At 43.2% G+C, this 27,527-nt stretch overlaps 1 long non-coding RNA gene across 1 annotated transcript; it reads left to right on the top strand.

The window, feature by feature from the left end:
* Positions 1-883: 883 nt before the first annotated feature.
* Positions 884-21,366, top strand: LOC138680962 (uncharacterized). The gene is made up of 3 exons (XR_011321858.1): positions 884-1,000; positions 18,745-19,107; positions 19,278-21,366. It is a non-coding gene; the product is annotated as an uncharacterized lncRNA (long non-coding RNA).
* Positions 21,367-27,527: the final 6,161 nt, after the last annotated feature.

The raw sequence follows: 27,527 nt of genomic DNA, 5'->3' as shown, positions 1-27,527 counted from the left end.
CATGGAGGAGATGTAAAAAGTGTTAACTTTGCTATCATTGAAGTGGTAAATATTTACCCCAGAGGGGGTGATGCTGACAAGACCATTCTGAGGAGGGAGTGCGAATGGATATTTAAAATGGGGAGCCTTGAACCTAAAGGGCTAAATGACCAACTATCGTTTGCTTGTTTTTTGTAGTCTAGCCAAAATAGGAGAAATAGTAAGTGGTTATATTTTAAAAGCCGTGCATATTTCCAATTTTTGTTTGTCTCCCGCTGGAACAAGGGAGCTCTGCAGATCAGTGTGCAATATCTATCTATGTAACAACATTCTGCTTCCCCACTGTTGACAACAAATCCGCATAATCCTATATTCTCAGCATGATGTCTCCTTCTGGTAGATACACCCGGATTAGGGTAATAAATAGGTTTTTATCATTATTACTATCAGGGAGACATGGTGAGTGCCACCTATCAGCCATGGAGGGATGTGATGATGTGCATTAGGTCATTACAAATATAAACCAGAATGAGAAGAGGTTGTGAGGTCCCCCGGCATAGAGAAGAGATGTCTGATGAATAATAGCCATACGCATGCGCTAATGATTTACGGCGGTTTGTTCTGGCTGAATTTTCGGACATGGAAGTATCCATAAAATAAGGGGGAGATCAATAATGACCTTGCTTTCCGGTGATCCGGCCCCAATATGATATAGAAAAGACCGAAATGCACCAATTTACCGTTACAATATGTATACAAGCGGTGCGCAGGCGCAGGAGATGCCGGGGAATGTGCGCAGATGCAGGCACCACTGATGTATTCCGTACTTGGAGTCTGGAGCATGCGCAGTCTGCGCACATGAGAAATGACCCGGAAGTAGCGCGTGTCGTTTTGACTGTGCACCGGAAATCAAACTGCCGCGGGAGCGCGGACGCCATATCGGCGACAGCGGAGCTTCTGCGGGTCAGCGGGAGCATGCGTGGTGGGACGGGGAGAGATCGGACTCACCGGAAACACGCAGGTAGGGGGCTGGATACACCGCTAGCTGTGATTGTGGCGGGGGGGTTAAAAAGCGTGAGGCATGTGGGCTATGCAGCCATGACACCGCATCAGGACACACTTTATCAATGAATCTTGCCTCCTGAGGAGCCCGCATGGGGCAAAACGCGTAGAGGTGCTGTGGTCTGTGGCAAACGACGCAAAGAGGGAGATAAGTGTCTGGACTGTGATATCGATGCATATGGTCACACATCTATATATCTCTAGGTGACACTGTTCAGTTGGTTCAGCCATAGTTGGTGGTATTAGCCATAAATGGTGCTATGAACCTATAAAAGACTGTGCCCCAAAAAGACTCCCTCAATAGAACGTCATTGCTTGTTTGCCTTCTGTGTTCTTTATATTTGTTTTTAGACATGGGGATCTAGTATTCCTTTAGTGCAGGAGTATCTTTGTTTAGCCTGCAGTGGGTCCTAGGCTGTGGGTAGTGGGTGTCCCGTGGCTATCATGGGGTACATCAGGACATCCAGGGACAGCCACCGTGGAGTGGGGGCGTCATAACGTTTCCCTGTAGGGTGCCAACCCCCACAGCCAGGCAGGTTGTGAGTGTAGTGATCACTAGGGATATACAGTAAACCCCATTTTTAAACTGTTTGTTTTTGAGCACAGTATTTTTTTTGTTTTGCAATTTTTGTCCTTTCTGTGGTGTGAACCAATGTATGGGTTCAATCAATAAAGATTTTTTATTTTAGGATAGTTTATATGATATTCAAGCTTAATAAATGAATAAATAAATGTGTGCAGACAATGGTAACAAAAATCAGTCAGAAAAGGAAATAAAATGTTAGTTGCTCAATATTGATAGGCAGCATGTTTATCAGACCTTTCATAGTCATAAAGTACCTGCTCAAAAAATAAATTAAAAAATAAATATATATTGAACAAATAATGCTAGCTATAAAAGATAGTCTATGAGTATTAAACACATAATTATGCCCTTATTAGAAAAAGAAATGAAGTGAGCATATGCTCCCCAGCAATGAAATCCAAGGAGGAAAGTGCAGAGACAGCTCAAGTATAGTCTGGAGAAATGCCTATCAAGAGGAGAATGCAGTCAGATGAGATGTCGGGTGTAGCGCCTCCACACCCCGACGCGCGTTTTGCCACTGGTTCCTTCCGCCAATGTAAATACGTCCACATCACCATAAAGAAAATATTTATATACAGTATGTAAGAGTAACTACATAATGGATGTTAAATGGTCACAGGTTTGATATTTCAATAAACTACATCAGCATTCCACCCTCCCCTCTTTCCATTGCTTCCAGAAGTTTCCTGTTCTGGTCCACAATGTATAGTATTCTGAATGAATGGAAATAAAGCAATTAAAGCATAATATCCTGAAGGGGTGTTCCGGTTTTGATAAACCCTTCTACCTCTGCTGCAGTTTGAAGACCAAACAAAAAATGTTGCAGTTGGGACAGCTGGGTAACAGTCTCCACTGCCGCTGCCATTGTGCTTGTCTGCAGCGTTGATGCCATGTTGGTTGTGCTGCAGTCATTTACTAAGCTCAGTGTCTCTTCTGTGTAGATGAAGGAGCCGCTGACCCCACTGGCTGCAGAGCTGTGTATATGACGCTGTTGGTAGCAGTGGAGAATCGCTGCTGGACCTGCCGGAGTGATGTGGTGTTTTTTTTTTTTGTTTGTTTGTTTTTTAGACTGCAGCCAGTTTTTGAAACTGGAAAACACCTTTTAAAGATTTGCATTTAAAGCGATTGGTACCAAATAGTCAAAATATTGGAAGTGCACACCTCATAGTTAAGATTGTGACGATATAAACCATAAGTTTCCCCTCAGTGCGGCATCTACCGGTATGAAGTCCTGATGTGCGTTGGTACAGTAGTTCACCTACTATGGTCCTACTTCAGCCTTGACACTAAGGCTCCTTCACACGTCCATATTCCAGTATGGGCGCCATCTGGGTTTGCTCTTCATTATAACCTGTGCTGCTGTGCACACTGAAGACAATGATTGTAAATTTTGCTTGGTCTTCCAGACCTTATCTTGACCTCCACTGTTCCTGGTAACTGCCATTTCTTAATGACATTTTGAACTGGGGAAATGGCAAGTTGGAAACGCTTTGCTGTGTTCTTCTAACCTTCTCCTGCTTTGTGGGCGTCCACCATTTTCATGTTCAGTGTTCGGCAGCTGCTAAGAAAAACCCATGACTGCTGTTTATTAACACAAGGTTACAGGAGGCTGGGTTTTTATTAAGCTGGGAAATTTGCATCACCTGGCCTTTCCGAATGATGAACAAGCCATAACCCGAACAGGCTAAGGTCTGAAACCTTTCTCAGTTATCTGCAAGTGTGTGTGTGTGTGTGTGTGTGTATATCTCCTAAAAAAACAAAAGAAATGTCATCTGTAACATTAGGCCTTCTAGAGATCATTTCATCTTCAACTTCCTTAACTGTTCACAATAACAGTCATTTTGACCCCGAGTGCCCAAACTTTTACATGTCACTTCGTCATGTCGCTGCCCTTGATGTCCCCATACCTGTCATTACGATAATGAGTTTTGCACACGGAAACGCGGTCCGTGAAAACACGCTGACATGTGCAGAGACACATTGATTTCAATGTGTCTGTGAGTCAGTGTCTCCGGTATGTGAGGAAACGGTCACCTCACGCACCGGAGCCACTGACGTGTGAAACCGGCCTGAGAAAGGTTCCTGTTGGGACCGAAACGTTGCTTTATGGGCTGATTAAATAAGCTCTTTTTCACTACAAACTGTGTGCTGCCTCCAATTTTTCTTTTTTATATATATATCTATATCTATCTTTTTTTCTGGTTAGCCAATAAAGGTGTCACTCCTAGAATACTAGGAATATTTACATATATAAGGTTAATAAACTTTAAAGGGACTCTGTCACCTGAATTTGGAGGGAACAATCTTCAGCCATAGGGACGGGGTTTTCGGGTGCTTGTTTCACCCTTTCCTTACCCGCTGGCTGCATGCTGGCTGCAATATTGGATTGAAGTTCATTCTCTGTCCTCCATAGTATACGCCTGCGCAAGGCAAGACGATAGGAAAATAGCCAAACAAATAAGAATTAATCAATAGTTTGGTAGCGTTCTTAGCAGCAAAGCAACTAAGCACATATGAGCAAAAGACTCAATAGGAAATGTGGCTGCACAGGAGAGGTGGGAATCTTTTCAGTTGTCTTCCTCATCAGTAGGCAGGGCAATAAATTCCAAAGAGGCAGGCCTACACATTTCCTTAGAGGTCCTTCAGACAGACACATTGGCAGATGTGATGGTTAAGTGATAATGACTTGTTGTACTTAATGCTGTTCTGCCCCCATTCACTATACACTGCCACTGGTTCGGGTTTATATCACCAAACCTAATAAATCTTGATTTTTACATTCAACACAGGAAGAAAATACGGTAGTGTGAACGCAGCCATAAACAAATAAAAAATAAGAAACTTTTTTTTTTTACTTGATAAAAGGGTTGAACTGGTACCACGGGCTATATTTATGCATTCTTTCGCTTAGGCTGTCTACACACTGTAGTGAAAACCTAGTATTATGTATGAGGTTTTCACTGTTCCTGTAAAAATCGCGGCCGCAGGGCATACAGCTGTAATTTTACATCTAATTACTGGCCGCATTTCCTGCCGACAATTGGTAGGAAACCACAGCTGCACATATGGAGCTGTCCACTCAGCATAGGAGAAAATCACGGAGGCACGGACATTACAATAAGGCTACGTTCACATTAGCGTCATGCGACGCAGCGTCGCCGACGCAACGCATGACGGATCGGAAACGCACGCAAAAACGCACCCTTTTTGACGCATGCGTCGAACCGATGCGTCGTAAAACGCAGCGTTTTTTGTGCATTTTTGTTGCGTTTTTGCAAAAAACGCAGCGTTTTACGACGCATGCGTTGTCAAACAATGAAGTAATCTTTCAACACAATTTAGTGTCTAGACACTAGATAATACCACCAATGAATAGAAGAGGGTGGGTCTAGTGTCTAGACACCAGATAATGCCACCAATGGGTAGATGAGGGTGGGTATAATGTAATTGTGGTATATATACCCCGGCATAGATTATTTCCAACCATACAGCATCAGGATGGAGCGTACCATGGAGAGTATCTACCTCAATATGGAGCTGGAATTTGCCCTTGCTATTGCTTATGCTATTGCCTGTCATGAACAGAGGAAAAGAGACAAACTACGAAGAAGGAGTCGTCGGCGTTTTTGGCTACACCCTATAGTGGAAGTCCGAGAGAGTCGTGGAGCCTACCATTGTCTGTTTGGCGAATTAAATGAGAACCAGGAGAAATACTTTGAATACACCAGGATGTCACAAAACAGCTTCCGATATCTGCTGCGTCTGGTGGAAGGAACCATTTCCAGGCAGGACACGCAGCTCCGTAAATCTATTTCCCCCGAGGAACGTCTGCTGGTGACTCTACGGTACGTAATGCAATGTGAAGGATTTTTATGTTCTTGCCATTTTTTAAAGTAACGTGTTTTGGTTTTGTGGGGTGGGGGATTGTAATTAAGAATGAAAAATTCTTTCATCACAATTTAATTAATTACATTTATTTCTTTTTCTTCTTGTCAGTTTCCTTGCTACCGGATAGACCTTGAGATCACTGCATTTCCAGTTTAGGATTGGATTCTCCACACTGTCTGGTATTATTGCCGACACGTGCCACGCATTGTGGGACAACCTCCGGGATGAATTTTTACCCATCCCTACAACAGAATTATGGCAGGCCAACGCCCAAAAATTCGAACAAGTGTGTTCTTTCCCTAACTGTATTGGAGCCGTGGATGGGAAGCACATTAGGATTACCAAGCCTTCAAGAAGTGGATCTCTGTTTTATAATTATAAAAAATACTTTTCCACCGTGCTCATGGCAATTGCAGGTGCGGACTGCAGGTTTCTCGCTGTGGACATTGGAGCGTTTGGCCGTGCAAATGATTCACGGACATTTAAGGAGTCTGATATGGGCCGAAGATTGTACGATAACAATTTTAATTTCCCCCAGCCACGACCTCTTCCCAACACCGAAGGCCCGGCCCTGCCATTTGTTGTGGTTGGGGATGAGGCTTTTCAAATGAGTGGCAACCTACTTAAACCGTACTCCAGTCGGGGGTTGGACCGCACCAAAAGTATATTTAATTATAGACTGTCCAGGGCCAGAAGAACTGTGGAGTGCGCCTTTGGAATCCTTGTCTCCAAATGGCGTATCTTAGGATCCGCTATAAATTTGAAAATTGAGACAGTGGATGAGGTGGTGAAGACGTGTGTGGTTCTCCACAATTTTATTATTGATAAAGAGAGTCAACGTGGAACTCGATGAACCCATACCAAACCCATTGCCTGATTATCAAGATCTGCGGACAACTGTGGAGATTGCTCATATGAGGGACCAATTTGCTGCATACTTTGTTTCAGATGTTGGGCGTGTTTCATGGCAAGATCAAATGGTTAATTCATCTTGGTATTATGATACAATAAAAACACTGTAATGTAAACACTGTTGAGTCCATGTCATTTTACCAGCCTATGTAATGTTATTTAAATGTTGTTATAATGTCCCCTGATTGTCTAGTGCGTTGTTTTGAAATAAAGTTCTTGTGCCTTTCCGTTTTCACAAAACAAATCTCCCATATGTTTTCCATAGTAATCAAATTTTAAAACCCAATGTTATATAAACTAATGTGTGTCCCACAAAATTTATGTGAGCACCAGTACCCAAATGGACTGTGACAAAACCAAAAAATTTTTCAGCCGTGTGTTCCATAGTTAACATGATCGGCTCCCACCTTGTCAACCATTTTTAATCCTGCAGACTATTTGCATATGGAACCTGGCTTGACAAGGAGGGAGACGATCATGTTTGCAAAACTCTACAGAGTTAACACTATTGCACTCAGGATGCTAGAATACGTCCAGAGTCAAATAGTGGCGACACTGTGAACATTGCTACCACCTCACCTGACCAATATTCTTAAGGTCCCGTAATAAAACGATTATCCAACGATACCGACCAGTGATACGACCGGACCGTGATCGTTGTTTAGTCGTCGCGTGGTTGCTGGAGAGCTGTCACAGACAGCTCTCCAGCGACCAAAAAAGAGCAAGTCCCCGTGTAATCTGGGTAATGTTATGAAGCGCATGGCCGCACTCACGATGTTTTCCCTGTTTACCATAGTAAATGTAATTTAAAGAAATAAAAAAACCCTTACATTCTGGTGTGTGACACGTCCATCGCCGTCAGCTTTCCGTACTGTGCCAGCCCTCAAGCACAGCACAGCGTTTATTATTAAGTCAACGGTGTGCTCTGCTTTACGGGCGGGAATCACAGTGTCAGTCACTGCGGAAAGATGACGGCGAGGGACGTGGTTGACACCTTTTTTTTTTTTTTCTTTTTTGGGGTATTGTTCACTTTTTTGAGTGTTTAAAACACTGCGCTACTAACCCAATATTCCCTTGTTTACAGCAAAGACATCGCTGGATCGGTGTCAAACACGCCGATCCAACAATGACAGCGTGTGATCAGTTACCCCAAAAAATTCCTAATCATTCGCTAACACTAAAAATCTCCCAGCAGGGGCCTAATCATTGTACGATTTCAGAAAAGATAACGTTGGTTACTGACAAAAAACAACTATATCGTTACTGAAATCGTTGTGATGGTACATTTTAAAATTGATATATTGAGCAATGCTGTTTGTTTGTAACATCTCATAGTACAATGAGCGACAGCCCTATAAAAAAATGAAAAAAAATATTTATAAAATATTGTCAGACATTGCACATCAGGTGTTACAAACACAAGATTTGTTTATATGGCGCACGGTGTGATTTGGTGCAAACTTTATTATAGACAATAAAAACTCAGTATTTTTGAAAAAATAACAATTTTATCTGGGATACAAAAAAAAAAAAATGGGAAATGTTATGGGGTATCTATATCTGCAATTAAGGGGGATTGATATACCCCACTTTTGGGGGGTGTTGAGGAGACCGAGGAGGAGGACGAGGGGGAGGAAGCAGCATACTCTGACACTAGACGGGATGCCGACATCAATCCAGCCAGTTGACGGTGGCGAGACTGCCAAAGCAGGAGGTGAGGGAGGAGGAGGGACGACCAGTGTCCTTGGCTGGCTACTCCTGCTCCGGGTAGACCCAGGCTGAGTGCTTGGTGTACTCCTTGTAGACCCAGGCTGGGTACTGGGTGTACTCAGTGTAGACCCAGGCTGGGTACTGGGTGTGCTCCGTGTAGACCCAGGCTGGGTACTTGGTGTGCTCCGGGTCGACCCAGGCTGTGTACTTAGGGTGGTTGTTTTGGGAGCAGCCATAGCCAAGGTTGTAGTGCTTGTCGTAGTCTTCCTTTTTTTTCCTCCTCTCTCCCTCTGGGTGTGGGTCGGCTTCCCATCTGTGTGCCCTTGAAGGCCTGGCAGGAGCAGAACTTTGGGGCTCTGTTCTGTGGTGGTGGTGGCCCTCGGCACGCGGAGCTCTGTGGTGGTGCTCTGCAGCAGGAGTCGGAGTCATGGCAGCCAGCGATGGTACTGCGGGCACTGTAGTCGCTGACTGCATGACCCGAGCCTGCTGCAGAGCAGTGACATATGCGTTGTTGCAGCCCTGCATGACCGAAATCTGGAGTTCCGGCGTAAGATGTTCAACCATGCCCTTGTGAATGGCACTAAAAAAATGTTTGGCCGGCCTCGAGAGCTCCGATTCTATGTTTTCAAGACGCCGGTCGATATTGGACATTTTATCGCACAGCGCCTTGAAACCATTCTGAAATACGGTGCTCAAATGTAAAAATTCGGGCAGATCGCCCTGTCCGAGGCCCGCTGACGCTGTCGGGAAGACCCGAAGGAAGGAGCGACAGAGGCCTCGGCCAGGGGAACATCTGATGGACCGGCTGCCGGTTCGCCAGATTGTGGTGGTGCAGACCTGCTCTCGCTGTGGGATGGCTGCGACAGTTCAGATGGCGCTTCACGAAGGACCGCTCCAGAGGGTCGGACAGTCTCGCGGGTGCTGCTGTGTGTTCTGTGAAAACATAAGGAAACCATTAGTATACTAAATATCACATTTCACATGCGTCATTAATAAACTTTACCGGCGGTATCCATTGCCGCCTTTAATATTAACCTATTTTTAATATTGACACTGCATATGCCGCATCAATATTAAAAAAAGAATGCATTTATTTTATTTCAAAATACTCACCCATGGTTGCGGTTTGTAACGCCCGACAATTACGCTTATCGTTGGAACTGCCATGACGTCACAGTCATGTGACCGAGACGTCATCACAGGTCCTGCGAGCTGAGCAACCATGGGAACATAACCTGCCTTGCAGTAGAAGGTATGCCGTGTCTATTATATTTTAAGTTTTTTTTTTGTGTAAAAAAACTGGGATACACCTGGATGGGCAATATACTACTCCACTATGAAATATTGCCCGGGCATGGCCAATCTACTATCTTTCTGTGTTCTGTATACTTTGGATTTCAGGGAAAAAAATAGGAAGTCAAGCTCACCATTGTAGTAATCCCAGAAGGCTCGGAGCACGGAGCCGCTGTGTCAAGCGTGAGAAGACCAGAAATCAATAAAAAATTCGAGGTCACCGAGGCGTGAAAAGTAAAAACTAAATACTTATTCACTTCAATCAGAAGCAGAGGATGAAACATCAGCACAATACAATAAAAACACTATCTATGCGTTTCAGGTCTGATGTTCCCTGTCACCTGAAACGCGTAGATAGTGTCTATTGTATTGTGCTGATGTTTCATCCTCTGCTTATGACTGAAGTGAATAAAAGTATGTATTTTTTACTTTTCACGCCTCGGTGAGCTTGAATTTTTTTCTTCATTTCTATACTTTGTACTTGCCCAAAAAAATGGCTGGGCGATAAGCTACGTGGCTGGAATATAGTACGTGAATATGCATGTTGTAAAAACTAGGTGTGTGCATAGGTACTATACTTACTCTCTGCTTTCAAGGACCGGTCTCAAGAACTGCAAAATATGGTTGTATTTGTAGACAGAGGTCCTTGACGCTGCAGCACCACTACGGATCTGTCCCTCCTTTTTCTGGCCCCTCTTGAAACGGTCCTTCATGGAGCGCCATCTGGTCTTCAACTGTTTAACTGTGTATAAATTTACTAAAAAAATATACGTTTTAGAGAAAATATTGAAAACGATTACGCAACCGTGTGCAATCCCAATAGAAGACATCACAGACGGTTGTGTAATCCTGGCATGATGGCTCACAGCAGCATTTTGGAAATACTTACGAAAATTAGCTTTGCCCGTGGGGGAAGCGCTGTCGAAGCCATCCCACAGCGATTGTGCCACCTCTATCCACAAACTGCGCAACACGCCCTGGTCCGCGTGCCGGGGGTCACGGCTGTCCCACAACGGGCCCCGTTCCTCTATGGATGCCACCATCATGTCAATATCCAGTGGGTCATCAAGGGCCCGTTGTGAAACCTAGAATAAATGGAAAATATTAATGTTTGCAAGATAAAAATTGTTGTCCCTACCTCCTCCACCACCACCTACCACCTCCACCACCCCCCCCCTCCCACCACCCACCATACCCGCAAAAACAAAAAACTAAAAGAAAAAAAAAGGGATAGGTTTGACATAAAAACTTACTCGCCGTCCTGCAACCACAGCTTGGTCCCTTGGTCTCTGCTCCTGCTCCCTCTGTTCCTCCTGGCTCTCCTCCTCACTTGAAGAAGCCTGCAAAATAGTTTACAAAAAAGTTGAGTGACCCATCTACAAATGACAGCGAATAGTAAGCAATAGTAGATCATGTACTCACCGGACTCCTCAGCGGTGGGGTGTGGCTTGAGTCGCTGGCCATGACTAATGCAATTCTGAAATAACGAACAAAATAACATTTATCCTATGCACAATACAGCGGAACATAGTAAAATATATAAAAAAAAAAAAAAATTTACATTTCAACCACAAAGAACATTGCACTCCAACTGAACAAACGCTGATCAAACAACACTGCCACATTGATTAAAAGAAACAATGGCAGAGACAACTCAATGCCAGAGTAAACAAAAGCCTAAAGATAACAAAACAAATACACAACAGACACTATGTCTAATCCAAAAAAGAGAGTTTTGTTTAAAAAAATGTACAGTATGCACGGAGCAACCCAAAAAACACAATAGATTTTTGAAAGGAAAAAATTAACAACCCCCAAAAATTAAGGACAGAAACGGCAATCCTGGATACACCGCCATACTTTACAATAAAACCGACAGGGCCGGATACAATAAAAGGCCACACAACGCCATACATCACAACCAGAAACATACAACAATGTCTTGACATAACCACAGTGCAGAACATAATACACAACTTGCAATAAAAATTATTACATTTAATAAAAGGGCGCAGAATCATTCTATACTACCATACTTTACAATAAAACCGACAGGGCCGGAGACAATAAAAGGCCATACAACGCCAGAATAAAACATCACAACTGAATACAAAAAAACACCCCCAAACCAATAAATGGAAAAGAAAAATCTATCCTGGAAAGAACAATAATCAAGGCAGACAATGAAACGCCATCCTATACAACACCATACATCACAACCAGACTAAAAATACAATAATATCTTTAAAAAACCACAGTGCAAAATGTAATACACAAACAATTTAAAAATAAAACATGTAGAAAATGCACATAAATCATTCTATACTTGCATCTCTGGACAGCAGATGAATAAGTAGACGAAGTCTGGTGTGATGTCTTGCCTCTGGATGCTGCAGCAGAAGTGACAAACAATCCTACATTTTCTTTATATATGGGGGATGTTTTTATCACTGTTTGCACTGTCTAGACACTGTCTAGACACTTTTTTGTTTAATTTTATTTAACGACGCATGCGTCGCACAACGCACGCACGACGCACACACGCGACGCAAGTGCGTTGTCAATTGGTTTCAATGGGAAATTGTAACGCAATGACGACGCACTAGCAACGCAAGTGCGACGCGTGCGTTTTTTAGACGCTACAAAAATGCAACATGTAGCGTCTCCGACGCCACCCAGGTGCGGTGAAACGACGCATGCGTCGTGCGTTTTTCCAAAAACGCACGACAATGCAACGCATGCGTCCCCAATGATAAAGATAGGGGCGCATGATGCATGCGTTGTCGTGCATCGGCGACTCTGCGTCGCATGACGCTAATGTGAACGTAGCCTAATGTGAGTAATGTGTGCCTTCTGTGGTTTTGACAGGCTCCCATTCACTGCAATGGGAGCCGAGGTCCATGAGCTGCAAACAGAATGGTCAAGACCAGGGCCATATTTAGAGTTTCTGCTGCCCTAGGGACTTTTCGTGCTGCCTCCCCCATTGGTGAGTATGACTAATGCAGACACTATCGGCAGTGACGTAGGCTACTTTCACATCAGCGATTTTTGACATTTGCAGCAGATCCGGCAGTTTTTCCACATCCGTAACGGATCACTTACGGCAACACCACTGTTCGGCCTCATTCATTCCCTATGGGACTTGCGGCACTTGCGGTTTTGCTGCGATCCAGCAAATGCGGTACTTGCAGCAACAGGAAAAAAAATGCTGCTAGCAGTGTTTTTTTTTTTTGTCTCACCTCAAGTGCCGTACATGTCCGCAAGTCCCATAGGGAATGAATGAAGCCGAACGCAGAGTTGCCAGCCCGTAACTGATACGTTGCGCGACAGATGCAGAGAAACTGCAGTATCTGCCGCGAACTGAGAAAATCGCTGATGTGAAAGTAGCCTTAGCAAACCTTTCCATTAGTTGTCATGTGAGAATCTGGTGGATCTCATACACAGTACATGGTCAGTTGATTCTGCCAAGGTTGCAAGGTTTGGCTGACAGGTTTTTAAGGGGAACCTGTCAGTCAATTTATACTACCAAAACCACGGGCAGCATCACTCAGACTGCAAACAGGGAAGTTTATCTCTGCAATGCTGGGATGTTTCAGAGAGAATAGTTTGAAAAGCTGGATGGGTAATTTAGTGAGAGAACGGACTAATCTGTTGCTATCGTCTGTGGGCTCCTCAATCCATGTCTCTAGATCAGGGGTGGGCAATTTATTTTCCCCGAGGCGCCAGATGAAAGACCATGACTGTTGTGGAGGCCAAACCAATAGCATGAAAATAATTATACTCAATATTAATTAATATTAATTGTATCACTTAATATTGAGCAGAATTAAGTATGCTGACACCCCCCTATATATCTTTAAACCCCCCACAGCCCCTTATATACAGCATGAGCCCCACACAGCCTCCCCATATACAGCATGAGACCAGCCTCTCATCTCCTTTCCTCAGCAGCTTCCCCTCACCTCACCAGCCTCTCACATCCTCCCCTCCCCAGCCTCTTATCTCCTCTCCTCAGCAGCCTCCCCTCACCAGCCTCTCATCTCCTCTCCTCAGCAGCCTCCCCTCACCAGCCTCTCATCTCCTCCCCTCACCAGCCTCTCGTCTCCTCCAGTCACTAGCCTCTCGTCTCCTCTCCTTTCCAGCCTCTCGTCTCCTCTCCTTTCCAGCCTCTCGTCTCCTCTCCTTTCCAGCCTCTCGTCTCCTCTCCTTTCCAGCCTCTCGTCTCCTCTCCTTTCCAGCCTCTCGTCTCCTCTCCTTTCCAGCCTCTCGTCTCCTCTCCTTTCCAGCCTCTCGTCTCCTCTCCTTTCCAGCCTCTCGTCTCCTCTCCTTTCCAGCCTCTCGTCTCCTCTCCTTTCCAGCCTCTCGTCTCCTCTCCTTTCCAGCCTCTCGTCTCCTCTCCTTTCCAGCCTCTCGTCTCCTCTCCTTTCCAGCCTCTCGTCTCCTCTCCTTTCCAGCCTCTCGTCTCCTCTCCTTTCCAGCCTCTCGTCTCCTCTCCTTTCCAGCCTCTCGTCTCCTCTCCTTTCCAGCCTCTCGTCTCCTCTCCTTTCCAGCCTCTCGTCTCCTCTCCTTTCCAGCCTCTCGTCTCCTCTCCTCACCAGCCTCTCGTCTCATCTCATCTCTCCTTTCCAGCATCTCATGTCATCTCCTTTCCAGCCTCTCATCTCATCTCTCCATTCCAGCATCTCATCTCCTCACTCCTCTCTGCAGCTTCCTCGGAGTCCTCACACACTGCCCGCCTCCTCTCCCTGCTCACCGCCGACTTCAGTATCTTCTCCCACAAACATTACCTGTTAATACGATTAATCCCCAATCCCCACAGTTTTAAGCGTGCCCTAAAAACTCATTTGTTCAGACTGGCCTACCGCCTCAATGCATTAACCTAACGATCCCTGTGTGGCCTATTTATAAAAAAAAAAAGGGTTCCTCGCATCATGTTCTCATACACTTTTTGCAGTATTAGCCCTCTGTGTCGTTACTGCTACATACTTAGGCAGGTAACTGGTTCATGCAGCTTTACATGAACACCTGAGCCTTACACTATAGCTGGTCCGAATAACTAAAGCAATTGTTACCATCCACCTCTCGTGTCTCCTCTTTTCCTCATAGTTTGTAAGCTTGCGAGCAGGGCCCTCACGCCTCTTGGTATCTATTTTGAACTGTGATTTCTGTTATGCTGTAATGTCTATTGTCTGTACAAGTTCCCTCTATAATTTGTAAAGCGCTGCGGAATATGTTGGCGCAATATAAATAAAAATTATTATTATTATATTATTACCTGCTTCTCTGCAGTCTGCTCCAGTGCTCTTACATTAAGAGGAGCGCGTAGCGTGTCACATGACCGGTGTCAGGAGGACCATGTTGCACTTGGGCTGCTGCTGCTTAAAGGTACAACACCCATTTCTGCCCCATACAGTAGTCAGGGCAGCAATGCCCTGATGGCGGCCTTACGCCCGAGACCTCCCTCCCCCCGCAGCAGCCGGGACTGAGGTGGGTGGGCGGGGTGACCCCGGACTTAAAAAATAAAAAAAATAAAAAAATTTAAACTTGCTCAGGTGCCGCCCCCTGCATTGTCCCTGCCCTAAGCACGTGCCCTCAAGTGCCTAGTGGCAAATACAGCCCTGGTCAAGACCATTCTTTTTGCGGCTGTTGTCACGGCTTTGTCACGGCCGTACACATGGCCGTAGGGATAGTTTCTTGATGGGGGAAAATTAATTCCCTGCTGCCAAGAATGCCCTGTGGCCATGTATTTCCCTGGAACCGTGAAAACCTTATTCATAATACGAGGTTTTCACTCCAGTGTGTACACCACCAAAGCACAATAATGACACGTATGTGCTTTACATCAATATTCTACACACCAAGAACATTTGAAATTTGAACAATTTAAAAAAAAAAACACAGACAGTATTTTATTTTATATTATATTTTGTGAACAGCAAATGAAGGCATCTAGATTAGCCAAAACTCGTAGTCCTTCTTGTATGGAAATAAAAAAGTTGATTTTTTTTTTTTTTTTTTTTTTTTTTTTTTTTGATCTGACCGGAATCTTTTCTTCTTCTTCTTTTCATCTTTCTCAACATGAAAAAGGTCTACATCCATTTTATTTTTTATAAATATAGGTTCTTATTTTTCATTGTCCTGGTCATCTTTTCTTCCATTGACGCAATATTTCTTTAACTCTTGGCATTTTGTTTTTCCATCCCTGGTTTCTGATGCATTTACTCACTTCCTCTTCTTCTGGTCTTATGTCTTGAAACGATCCTGTTGAGAAAATGTCAAAAAATTTTGTAATATGGTCATGTGATATAGATTCTAAACAATGTTTATTACCAGTGCCTTGATTAGATGGGTTAGATACACAGCTCAACAGCAAAAAAAAAAAGCAACAGCCGACAGCACTCAGATGACCAAGATGCACGCTCCAAAGTCCATGGATCCAACTGGACCAATACTCACAAATGTAGAAAAGGAAGCAGCATCCATTCCAGGTGAAGGATATATCAAAAGAAGTCTTTATTCTGCCATCACATCATACAACGTTTCTGCCAAACATGGCCTTTGTCAAGTATGACAAATTACTTGATAAAGGCCATGTTTGGCCGAAACGTTGTATGATGTGATGGCAGAATAAAGACTTATGATATATCCTTCACCTGGAATGGATGCTGCTTCCTTTTCTACATTACACAGACAACTCAAGTGTCACATAGGATAGGATTAGATACACAGCTCAGAATGTATCATGCAGGATAGTGTTAGATACCCAGCTCTGCAGATAGTGTAACACAGGATTGGAGTAAATACATGGCCGAGAAGACAGTATCAAACAGGATAGGATTGAGTGCACAGGTCAGCGGACAGTGTCATTCAAGATTGGATTAGACACATGGTTCTGCATTAAAGGGTTAGCTAGGATTATACAATTGTGTGGGATTAGATACTTGGCATAGCAACCATTGGAACATCTTACCGGTAATATAGTCCACACGCATTCTGTGCTGTATCTTCCTCCACCGATCATAAATGTGTAGCCCATGCATTTTAGATGCTTCCTTACATTTTTTTAGTGATGGTGACTCCTTCTCTAAAGTTAGAGGATATTTTATTTCAAATCTTTTAAATTCTTATTCCTTGGAACTCAACAAAGCAGAAGGACAAGTGTCTATCTTTCTCCTTCACATTATCCACTTCCATTGAAGCGCTGTAAATTATAAATGTTTTAGTAACAGATCACATAAAAATAGTCAACCTGATGAAACGAGGCTCGAGACAACCACACGACTATTCAGACACTTACGTAGATGTTGAAGCCTCCTCTTGAATTTTTCTGGACAAGTTTTATGCTCTGATCAGCATGTCCATTGTGTTTTCCCGATAAACACGCTCCGCAGTACCGTTGCTATGTGCCAGATACTTTGAAAAGTGATCTTTATCAGTGCTCTCTTTACAATTTGCAGCGACAAATGTTTCTGCCATCCGTCTCGCTATCTGGCTTCAATCCAAATCTGTATAATAAAAGAAAATTAAGTTAATCATTTTATTATGATCATGTAGACTTATTAACTAATAGTTTCTATTTGAAAAGACGTACTTGGTATGAAGTCTTGCAATATCATTTGAAACAGATTTTTTTTCTCCCGTTGATGAAATAAAAAAATCTGTTATTTTCATTGTTTGGCTTTAAGAATGTGGGCCTCACTTTTTCAAAGTAGATATCAAACCACTGTAATAGAAAAAAAAAATAAAAAAATAAATGACTAAACTAAAGAACGACAGAGAGAGGTGGGCACAGAGAGAAAGGCATACAGAGCTGTAATATACTTACGCTTTCCTCTTCTTTAGTTAAAATTACTGTTGCAACCTGATTTGCCGCTGTCTTGTGCTCATACACAGTAATACCTACATGATCCGATTTAGGTATTCTATCTTTCCACTCATCGATCTGTAAGATCAAAAAATAACATACATTAATTTAAAAAACACAACCCTACATTACTCATTTACATAAAGCAATACAAAACTTAAAGCTATTAACTTTCATATGCTGAACAACACCAGGTCTCTGCAGCTTTCTGACAATGATAATCGCTTCCAAATACTGAAGAATTGTCAATTTTTCTTCCACATGTAGATTTTCCCCTTTTGCCAGCCTTTAGACGTGCATAAAAGTAGGTTTTGCAACGATCAGGATGTTTTCTAGCTCGTTTGCTGTCTGAGTTCCATCTCTCAAACATTTCTTTCTGTGAAAAGAAATATGAATGAGAACGGATATTGAATGAATGAAAAACTTAAAAAGAACTTGTTACCCCCAAAATCGCTGGTGAGGTAAGCTCACTGTCATCAGGGGCTTATCTACAGCATTCTGTAATGCTGTAGAAAAGCCCCCGATGTATCCTGAAAGAGGAGAAAAAGATGTTAGATTATAATCACCCAGGGGCGGTCCTGCTCCGATGGGTGTCCAGGTCCGGTACAGCGCCTCCCATCTTCAATCCATGACGTCCTCTTCTGGTCTTCACGCTGCGGCTCCGGTGCAGGCGTACTTTGTCTGCCCTGTTGAGGGCAGAGGAAAGTACTGCAGTGCGCAGGCGCCAGGAAAGGTCAGAAAGGCCCAACACCTCAACAGGGCAGACAAAGTACGCCTGCGCAGCGGGACCGCCCCTAGGTGAGTATAATCTAATCTTTCTCCTCTTTCAGGTAACATCGATGGCTTATCTACAGCATTACAGAATGCATTACAGAATGCTGTTTATAAGCCCCTGATGACGGTGAACTTACCTCACCATCGATTTTGGGGGTGACAGGTTCCCTTTAATTAAAAAAGGTGTTTTAGACCAGTTTTTTTACTTTGCGACATTTTCTTTAGATATTCCTTTGCTGATCCTCTTTTGGAACACACCCAGTTGATCACCGAAGATACAAAGTGCATCATACACCTTCTTGTCTTTGTGTATGAGATCAGTGGAGTTTTTCGTATAATCAAGAAACGGCTTCAAACTTTTTAGATAATTGAAGACAGCCTGAGTGTTGCCAATTTCCAGAAGTTTTGAAAAATATTCATTAGTCATATGGATGTTAAAAACAAATTCCATTGATGGCTTAGGCTAGGTTCACATTGTGTTAAGTACATACCGTTTAATGGATCCGTTAAACGCATGTACAGAAATGAGCCAAATTTGTTGAAAATTTGGCTTCACGTTAACGCTTGCATTAACGCACGAGATTGCATTTATGTCATTCTGATGTCCGTTCATGAAGCATCCGTTTGTCTGCTTTCAGGCACTGAATAAAGTTTTTTTTTTTTCTCCTTTTGTCAGCGTCAGGTGTGGGTGGATACATATTCTCCATTTTGAAAGCATTGAGTGAACTTCTGCTAGCAAGATGTTTGTGTCTGAGCTCGTTAGATTTCGCTTGATGCAGTTGCGACTTCGGCAGAGAAAGCGTATTTCCCAAAGGAGATATTGGATCCATGAAGTGAATTTATTACAGAATACATATGGTGCCTTTCACACCCTGTATGTTCAGCTTCAGGATCATCCCTTCAAATTCCAACGCTATCTACGGATGTCCATTGAGACCTTTGATGTTCTGCTCTCGCATGTGAAGGATGAGATACATCATCAGCGCAGCACTTTCCGTGATACCATTTGTGAGGAGCAACATTTAGTGGTGACTCTGAGGTAATTATCCTTTTTTTTAACATTCTTCTATTGACAAAGACAAGATGTAATTTATCGAGGGGCATAATTATGTATATTTAGGCAATTGTATTCCATTTTAACTAGCCTTTTTGTTAGTTGCCCTTTAAAATCATAACAATAATTTTTTTTTTTTCTTTGATTGCCAACAGATATCTGGCTACCGGAGAATCATTTGCATCACTGCATTTTCAATTTAGACTGGGGAAATCAACCATTTGCCAACTGGTTCGTGAAACTTGTGATGCCATTTGGAACAACTTGCAACCACTTGTACTACGAATCCCCGACAACGGAAATGTGGCTATCGATTTCCAAACATTTCGAAGATTTGGCTAATTTCCCCAATTCTATTGGTGCCGTGGATGGCAAGCACATTCGGATTCAGAAACCAGCGCATAGTGGATCCATATACTATAACTACAAAAAATACTTTTCCATTGTATTGATGGCTATTGCGGATGCTAGATACCGTTTTGTTGCTGTGGATATTGGTGCGTATGGCCGGACTAACGATTCCAGAGTCTTCAGAGACTCCAACATGGGGAGATGTTTGTACAGCAACAACTTCAACATACCCTCAGCACGACCTCTACCGGGGACCGAAGGCCCAAATTTGCCCTATGTCTTAGGGTACCGTCACACTATAACATTTCGATCGCTACGACGGTACGATTCGTGACGTTCCAGCGATATCGTTACGATATCGCTGTGTCTGACACGCAGCAGCGATCAGGGATCCTGCTGAGAATCGTACGTCGTAGCAGATCGTATGGAACTTTCTTTCATCGCTGGATCTCCCGCTGTCATCGCTAGATCGGTGTGTGTGTGACACCGATCTAGCGATCTAGCGATGTGATCCAGCGATGCGTTCGCTTGTAACCAGGGTAAACATCGGGTAACTAAGCGCAGGACCGCGCTTAGTTACCCGATGTTTACCCTGGTTACCCGGGGACCTCGGCATCGTTGGTCGCTGGAGAGCTGGCTGTGTGACAGCTCCCCAGCGACCACACTACGATTTACCTACAATCACGGCCAGGTCATATCGCTGGTCGTGATCGTAGGTAAATCGTATAGTGTGACGGTACCCTTAGTTTGGGATGAGGCGTTCCAACTCGGACAAAATCTCCTAAAGCCATACTCAAGCCGTAGTCTAAACTCCACAAGACGCATTTTTAATTATCGCTTGAGCCGGGCAAGACGTTATGTGGAGTGTGCCTTTGGGATTTTGACCTTTTAAAATGGCGTATATTACTAACTTGCATGCAACTGCAACCTGAAAATGTGGACCGTGTTGTGAAGGCATGCATCTGTCTGCACAATTTTGTTTCCAGACATGATCCCCAGGTGGTTGACCCCGATGACTGTGATTCGACCCTCATGAGCATAGATTCGATTGCTGTTCAGTCTACAGTTGAAATAATGAGGATTCGTGATCAATTTGCTAATTACTTCACACATGAAGGTCTTGTTCCATGGCAAGACATACACGTGTGAAAATGTTGAAGCCTGATTATATTGGTGAAATGTGTGGAGCAATTGTTGTTTTTTTAATTTATATAACCTTATCTATTGTAAAAAGTTCATGTCATACAAGAATATGAAATTTTATAATAATGGTTTACTAAAAATCTTAAACATTCCAACCTCAGTGTTGGTAGATATTTTAACATATGAGATCCCATAGGGATGAACAAAATCATACACAAAAAACTTGGGTGCCCTAAAATTTAACAAAAAAATGTAAACGCAGTAATTGCCACAGTTTGTTGAAAGCTTAAACCGTAATTGCAGACTGTGATATTGCGCGGGCGTATTGTCTGCTCAACTGTACGATGGACTGCTACATTGCCTCTGCTGTTCCATACTCGGTTCACCCCGGCCTCTGCACTGTTGTTTGTATGCCGGCATGTCCATGCTTCTTGGTCTCGAGGAACTGGGTTCCTGAGGGGCCAAAAATTCGTCGACTAGGTCATGCAATCTTTGCCTAAACATCATATTTCTGTGCGGCGGTATGTTTTGGAGGACAGGCACATATGACAAAAGCAGGAGCTTCCACTCATTGGCTGCATATACAGATTCATGGGATTGCAAGTCCATAATTTCCCGCCTTAGATCTCTGTGTTCACTGCGACACAGATCCTCTACCCATTGGAGTCCATCTACAATAATGGCATCAACTTCATCTTTTCTAGATGCTGGCTTCCATTTGTGTCCTTGTTCAACAACCTAAGGTGTAGTAAAAAAAAAAAAAAAAAAAATTACAATTCTTGTATCAATTAATTTATGGGTGAAATACACAAAATGTGTGGCATGTACCTTCGTAACTTTTGCCTGTTTTTTGGGGGGTGGCCTAGCAGGTTCGGGCTCAGATTCCTATATGCAATAAAAACATGATTACACGTGATTACCTCAATACACTGGAGTGACACAACATTATTGTGGCTTTTTAACCCCTTAATCCCATATGACGTACTATTCCGTCGAGGTGGGGTGGGCCTTAATTCCCACCGATGGGATAGTACGTCCTAGCGATTGGCCGCGCTCACGGGGGGAGCGCGGCCGAGTGTCAGCTGCCTATCGCAGCTGACATCCGGCACTATGTGCCAGGAGTGGTCACGGACCGCTCCCGGCACATTAACCCCCGGCACACCACGATCAAACAGGATCGCAGTGTGCCGGCGGTATAGGGAAGCATCGTGCAGGGAGGGGGGCTACCTGCGTGCTTCCCTGAGACCCCCGGAGCAACACGATGTGATCGCGTTGCTGCAAGCGTCTTACCTCCGGTCCCTGCAGGCCCCGGATCCAAAATGGCCACGGGGCTGCATACGAATCCTGCAGGGACTACTTCCAGGTCCACTGCAGGCGCTGGTAAGCCTGCAGCACTCTAAGTCAGATCGCTGATCTGACAGAGTGCTGTGCAAACTGTCGGATCAGCGATCTGTGATGTCCCCCCCTGGGACAAAGTAAAAAAAAAAAAAAAAAAAATTCCACATGTGCAAAAAAAAAAATTCCTAAACAAAGAAAAAAAATATTATTCCCATAAATATATTTCTTTATCTAAATAAAAAAAAACATTAAAAGTACACATATTTAGTATCTCCGTGTCCGTAACGATCAAACCTATAAAACTGTCCCACTAGTTAACCACTTCAGTGAACACCGTAAGAAAAAAAAGAGCCAAAAAACAACGCTTTATTGTCATACCGCCGAACAAAAAGTGGAATAACACGCGATCAAAAAGACGGATATAAATAACCATGGTACCACTGAAAGTCATCTTGTCGCGCAAGAAAAGAGCCGCCATACAGCATCATAAGCAAAAAAATAAGTTATAGTCCTCAGAATAAGGTGATGCCAAAATAATTTTTTCTATAAAATGGCTTTTATCGTATAAAAACACCAAAACACAAAAAAATGATATAAATGAGGTATCGCTGTAATCATACTAATCCGAAGAATAAAACTGCTTTATCAAATTTACCAAACGGGGAACAGTATATATGCCTCCCCCAAAAGAAATTCATGAATAGCTGGTTTTTGGTCATTCTGCCACACAAAAATCGGAATAAAAATCAAAAACTGTCACGTGTCAGAAAATGTTACCAATAAAAACATCAACTCGTCCCACAAAAAACAAGACCTCACATGACTGTGAACCAAAATATGGAAAAATTATAGGTCTCAAAATGTGGGACGCAAAAACTTTTTTGCTAGAAAAAGCGTTTTTTAGTGTTACAGCGGCCAATCATAAAAATCCGGGAAAAAAAATGCTATAAAAGTAAATCAAACCCCCCTTCATCACCCCATTAGTTAGGTCAAAATAATAAAATTACAAAAATGTATTTATTTCCATTTTCCCGTTAGGGTTGGGGCTGAAGTTAGGGTTAGGGTTTGGATTACATTTACGGTTGGGATTAGGGTTGGGGGTGTGGTTAGGGTTACCGTTGGGATTAGGGTTAGGGGTGTGTTTGGATTAGGGTTTCAGTTATAATTGGGGGGTTTCCACTGTTTAGGCACATCAGGGGCTCTCCAAACGCGACATGGCGTCCGATCTCAATTCCAGCCAATTGTGCGTTGAAAAAGTAAAACAGTGCTCCCTCCCTTCCAAGCTCTCCCGTGTGCCCAAACAGGGGTTTACCCCAACATATGGGGTATCAGCGTACTCGGGACAAATTGAACAACTTTTGGGGTCCAAGTTCTCTTGTTAACCATTGGGAAAATAAAAATATGGGGGGCTAAACATCGTTTTTGTGGGAAAAGATTTTTTATTTTCACGACTCTGCGTTGTAAACTGTAGTGAAACACTTGAGGGTTCAAAGTTCTCACAACACATCTAGATAAGTTCCTTGGGAGGTCTAGTTTCCAATATGGGGTCACTTGTGGGGGGGTTTCTACTGTTTGGGTACATCACGGGCTCTGCAAATACAACGTGACGCCTGCAGACCAATCCATCTAAGTCTGCATTCCAAATGGCACTCCTTCCCTTCCGAGCTCTGTTATGCGCCAAAACAATGGTTCCTCCCCACATATGGGGTATTGGCGTACTCAGGATAAATTAGACACCAATAGTTGTTGACCAATTTGTCCTGTTACCCTTGTGAAAATACAAAACTGGGGGTTAAAAAATAATTTTTGTGAAAAATAAAAATTTTTATTTTCACGACTCTGCATTATAAACTAGTGAAACACTTGGGAGTTCAAAGCTCTCAAAACACATCTAGGTAAGTTCCTTAGGGGGTCTACTTTCCAAACTGGTATCACTTGTGGGGGTTTTAATGTTTAGGCACATCAGGGGCTCTCCAAACGCGACATGGCGTCCCCTCTTAATTCCAGTCAATTTTGCATTGAAAAGTAAAATGGTGCTACTTCCCTTCCGAGCTCTGCCATGCACCCAAACAGTGGTTTACCCCCACATATGGGGTATCGGCGTGCTCAGTAGAAAATGGACCTCAAAAGTTGTACAATTTGTCCTGTTATCCTTGGTAAAATAAAACAAATTGGAGCTGAAATAAATTGTGTGTAAAAAAAAAAAAAAGGTAAGGGTATGTTCACACGTTCAGGATTTCCATCCTTTTTTTTTCCTGACTGTTTTTTAAAAAACTGCAGCTCTTGGCAGAAAACGCAGGTCCTTTTTTTGGTCCTTTTTTGGTCCGTTTTTTGATGCGTTTTTTGATGCGTTTTTTGATGCGTTTTTGATGCGTTTTTTGATGCGTTTTTTGATGCGTTTTTTTGATGCAGTTTTCTAGCCAGAGTCTGTGTGTTTTCTAGGAATTTTTTTAGGGTTAAAATGGCTGAAAATACCCTACCCCTACCCCTAACCCTAACCCTAACCCTACCCCTACCCCTAACCCTAACCCTAACCCTAACCCTACCCCTAACCCTAACCCTACCCCTAACCCTAACCCTACCCCTAACCCTACCCCTACCCCTATTCTAACCTTAGTGAAAAAAAAAAAAAAAAAATTCTTTATTTTTTTTATTGTCCCTACCTATGGGGGTGACAAAGGGGGGGGGGTGTCATTTACTATTTTTTTTATTTTGATCACTGAGATAGGTTATATCTCAGTGATCAAAATGCACTTTGGAACGAATCTGCCGGCCGGCAGATTCGGCGGGCGCACTGCGCATGTGCCCGCCATTTTGCAAGATGGCGGCGCCCAGGGAGAAGACGGCCGGACGGACACCGGGACGCCGGGTGAGTATAAGGGGGGGAGATTAGGGCACGGGGGGGCATCAGAGCACTGGGGGGGGGGCATCGGAGCACTGGGGGGGGGCATCGGAGCACGGGGGGGCGGGATCGGAGCACGGGGGGGCAGCCACACTCCGCCCACGCACTTCCGCCCGCTCCCCGCACTTCCTGCTGCAGCGGTTCTGCACATCAAATCGCAGTAAAACCCGCAGATATATTTTTGATCTGCGGGTTTTACTGCGGTTTGGACCTCACAATGGAGGTCTATGGGTGCAGAACCGCTGCGGCTCCGGAAAAAGAATTGACATGCTCCTTCTTTTTTCCGGGAGCTATTCAGCGCGTCTTTTTTTTTACAATTTCCGGACCATGTGCACAGTGTGTCCTGTTTTCCATAGGGTACAGTGTACTGTACCCTGCATGGAAAACAGCTGGGGAACCGCAGCGGCAAAACCGCCGCGGTTCCGCGGTAAAAAACGCACTGTGTGAACATGGCCTAAATGTTCATTTTTATTTAAACATTCCCCAAATTCCTGTGAAACACCTGAAGGGTTAATAAACGTCTTTAATGTGGTTTTGAGCACCTTGAGGGGTGCAATTTTTAGAATGGTATTTCTATCATATAGATAATTTCGCCAAATTTCCGTTTTTTTCACAAATAAAAACGCAAGTTATATCGAATAAATTTTACCACTATCATGAAGTACAATATCTCACGAGAAAACAATGTCTGGAACGCTTCAACGGATCTTGACGATTCTGAGTTATAACCTCATAAAGGGACAGTGGTCAGAATTGTAAAAATTGGCCCGGTCATTAACGTGCAAACCACCCTTGGGGCTTAAGGGGTTAAAGTTAAAACCTACCGATTGGGAGGAGAATACCGCAGACACGCTGCTGCTTCCCTCACTATCCGACATCTGTGTACAAACAAAACAATACATTTTTAGTACACACACATCCGACGGGCACTACACACTCAAATGATGTATACAGAGATATATAGTACATAGAATTGTACTTGCATTGCCTCTGATCGCTTGCGAGACACACACTGTGCTGCTGGTGTGTTCACAATGTGCTGCAGAGTCTCTCCTCCTAAAAATGGCTGAAATCATCTTCCCTGTCATATGACCACATGGATTACCCTCACTGACGCAATTCAAACGTATGGTTTTATTTGGAAATTTTGCATTACTTGCGTCTGGCTGCGTTTGCAATAGCCTTCAATGGCAGAATTGACGCTTCCGTTACTCTTGCGTTAGCTTGACCGAACCTGAAAACGCTGCAAGCCGCGATCGAAGGTCCGTCATAAAAAAAAAACTAATGTGGCAAACGCATGCCTTTTTAGGCATGTGCCATACAATGCAAGTCTATAGGTGCGTTACCATGTCCGTTACATTGCGTTTTCACTACTTAAAAACGTGTCTGTTAGACGGACTCCCCTAGCGCAATGTGAACTTAGCCTTATCATTGACAATAAAATACAGGAAACGAGCAACATTTTCGGCCTGAATATGATAATGTAAAATATAATTAATAATAATGAAACCATGGCTTAAAGGCCCCAATGCTAAGTATGGTCACCCCATCATAATTAACTGGCTGTCCTGCAGTATATAGGGGTGGAGTATTATTGGCGCCATATTATTTGTATGAACACTAGTTTTCTTACCTCCTGTTTGCGCCGTTGGACGGCGAGGGTATTTGAAAGGAAGTTTACAAAGCCGGAAAGAAGCTCTGTTTTCAGGGAGGGCTTCATATACATGTTAGAATCTGCCATTTGTTTCCTCAAGGGGTTGCTCCATGAAATATTGGGTTCACTTGCTTTTGTCTCCAATGATGAATTTTCTTTTTTTTCTTCCTCTTCTTTAGGTTCACATTCTGATGCTGTTCCTGTTTCTTCAGTTATTTTTTCATAAGTGTCTTTTTCATCCATATCCATGATCCTGATAGCCTCTTCCTCTTGTTTTGTAACACCAGTATTACATGTTTGTGGGCTGTCACAGAACAAGACACAAGTGAAAGGTACATTTAAAACCAATGCATGAGTGGTGAAAAGATGTCCGTCTGCATCAGTTCTGCACAGCTTTACATTTTTCCCATGTATCTGATTTGATACGAAAATGAACGTTCTGCAGATACGACTTTTTACACTTTAAGGCCGGCGTCACACTAGCGAGTTTTACGGACGTATGAGCGCATAAAATACGTCCGTAAAACACGCCTAACAAATGTCCCAATTATTCTCTATGCCCCTGCTCCTATCTGCCGTATTTTACTGATCAGTATTATACGGCTTTCTACGGCCGTAGAAAATCGCAGCATGCTGCGTTTGTCACCGTATTGCGCAAAAAAACGCCAATGAAAGTCTATGGAAGCCCCAAAATTACGGATTACACACGGACCAGCAGTGTGACTTGCGAGAAATACGCAGCGATGTTAGAGAGAAAAGCCGGAAATTCAGTGCGGTGTACAGTAAAATCACACTGACAGGTTAGAATAGAATAGGTAGAATAAATGTGTACACATAGAATAGGTATATATATATGTATGTATGTATGTATATATGTGTGTGTGTATATATATATATGTATATGTGTATATATATATATATATATATATATATATATATATATTCTCATATATATATATATATATATATATATATATATATATATATATATATATATATTCTCATATATATATATGA

This window comes from Ranitomeya imitator, chromosome 5, assembly GCF_032444005.1.
Source record: "Ranitomeya imitator isolate aRanImi1 chromosome 5, aRanImi1.pri, whole genome shotgun sequence".
Classification (NCBI taxonomy): Eukaryota; Metazoa; Chordata; class Amphibia; order Anura; family Dendrobatidae; genus Ranitomeya; species Ranitomeya imitator.
Note: the sequence above shows the minus strand (reverse complement) of the source record. Positions and strands in the feature narration are given on the sequence as shown.